Below are 2,228 nucleotides of genomic sequence, written 5' to 3' on the forward strand. Positions count from 1 at the left end.
ATGGGGAAGGATTTCTAGCCACACTTCATTCACATTCACCCTCTTCTTCCTCCTGGCTAAAGTATAGCGTGGGTTCCACGATTCACTGGACTCCCTTGGGGACACGCTTTTTTTTTTTTTTTTTTTTTTTTTAGTATTGGATGCTTTATTTTGCATTTTACAGTATCTGCTTCCCCCATATTGATCATCAAGGCCTTATGGTGAGGCAATGAGAACTTACCACATGAATCAAGTATATTGAGAAACAATGGATAATTTACAAACATGTCTCTGTAGAATCAAAAAGATTTTATAAAACATATATTCTAGTACACATGAATTGTAGGTGTCAAAAGGTATTTTAAAAAACAAAGATAAATGAAACATTTTAACACTGTCAGGCCTGGCAGAACAACACAAACGGCAAGCTGGACACAGCTTCCAAGGCCGAGTCTTTTGGGACTGGGGGGGAGGTGTAGGGGAAGAGGCAGGGGAAGAGAGCCCACCGCCGACCAGAGCTCCTGTGCTCTGGGCAGGTGGACACGGCAGGGCTGCCGGACACTTTGACTCAGCCCCGGGTGGGCATCTGGCTGTGTGAAGCCACTGGACCCCACTCGACATGGGTTGGACAAGGGGTAGCCCCTGATATCAGGGGCCCCGGGGAGACATCTTCCACCCGGGAGATATGGGAGAGAGGGCAGAGGGAGAGAGGTTCCCACGTAGGTGAGAGTCCTTAGTCTGGTCCATAGCTTGAGCACAGGAAGGCCTTCTGATGGGAGATTAAGCATGGTTCATTAGGAGAAAGCCTATCCTATCCAAGCACAGCGGGCCTTGATGAACAGAAACAGTCTATGGTTTTAGAGCTTTATTGTAAAAAGGCAGAGGGAAAGAGAGAAGGTAAGAGAGAGAGAAAGAGAGAAGCCATGGCCAAGAGGAGAGAAGGGGGAAAGGAAAGAAGGAAAGAGAGAAAAAGAAAGGTTAAAGAGAGTAAGTGAAAGCTTTTTTGTTTGTTTGTTTGTTTGTTTGTTTTTCGAGACAGGGTTTCTCTGTAGCCCTGGCTGTCCTGGAACTCACTTTGTAGACCAGGCTGACCTCGAACTCAGAAATCCGCCTGCCTCTGCCTCCCAAGAGCTGGGATTAAAGGCGTGCGCCACCACTGCCTGGCTCTTCATATATTTCTATACCATCTGTTGTGTTTGACTTGGGTTCTTCTGTCTGGTCAATAAATAAGGGTGCCGGGGACCCCGCCTCAAACTCAGACTTTTCAGCCAAGTTATTTTCATCTGAATTCTCTAGTGTTTCGTTAGCCCACTTGCTTTCAGCCTCAGCAAGTTCCTTCTCAGTTAGCCTGCTGGGTTTGTCTATCATCTTGGATGAAGAAATTGCTGATGAACTTCAGGGTGAAGTATCTCTTGACGTTTTCAAAGACTGGATGGACCTCTCTTTACCTCTTCTTTACTACGGATGGAAGGAGTGTGTCCTGCTTGGCTCCGGAGAACAGCTTCTGCTGCTGACACTGGTGCCGGACCTGCAGTGTGGTGAGTCCTTCCGGCCTACAGGGGATTCTCTGAAGCAGGGGGCGTCCCTTTTATGGGGGGACCTATCTCTTGAATGATGGGAAGAGTAAAACCTCTTTCTTCTAAAGTCATCTCTCATGTCTCTGTAGACAGGCTGCCAGCTTGTGGAATGATCATCTCTTGTTCATCTGTAGCCAGATTCATCTCTGTGAGATGGGTCACTTCTTCACTCATGAGAAAAACTGCCGCCCTCGTCACATACTTGGCAATCAACATGACTGTAATATCTGCTGTAGCCTCCTTCATCAGGTCTGGCTAGCAGAGGTGGTCTCTTGTCTAGCAGAGGTGGTCTCTTGTCTAGCAGAGGTGGTCTCTTGTCTAGCAGAGGTGGCCTCTTTGGCACAGCATTAACTACTCTAGGGTAGCCATCACTGGGATGGCTCTCATTCTCTCTGAAGTCATTTGTAGTCATAGCGTCCCTCAGACCACATTTCATCTCTTGTGGAAGCCACTACGGTTCCACTGCGGCGCTGCCACCGGTGAAACCCCCGGAGACACGGTTCTTAAGATGACAAAGTCCATGAAAGTGCCACTAGAGGAAAGGGCACTAAAAGATGACTGCTCATTCTGTCTTCCTCCTCCCAGCCCCACAATCCTCGGGAAGAGCTAAAAAAAAACCCCAAACTTAGGTGGGTATCCGGTGCTGAGATGTTTCCTGAGTAACCACAGTGG

At 47.9% G+C, this 2,228-nt stretch overlaps 1 pseudogene; it reads right to left on the reverse strand.

Moving 5' to 3' along the window:
• Positions 1-376: 376 nt before the first annotated feature.
• LOC110312294 lies at positions 377-1,999 on the reverse strand (annotated as a pseudogene).
• Positions 2,000-2,228: the final 229 nt, after the last annotated feature.

Source organism: Mus caroli, chromosome 17, assembly GCF_900094665.2.
Source record: "Mus caroli chromosome 17, CAROLI_EIJ_v1.1, whole genome shotgun sequence".
NCBI lineage: Eukaryota > Metazoa > Chordata > Mammalia > Rodentia > Muridae > Mus > Mus caroli.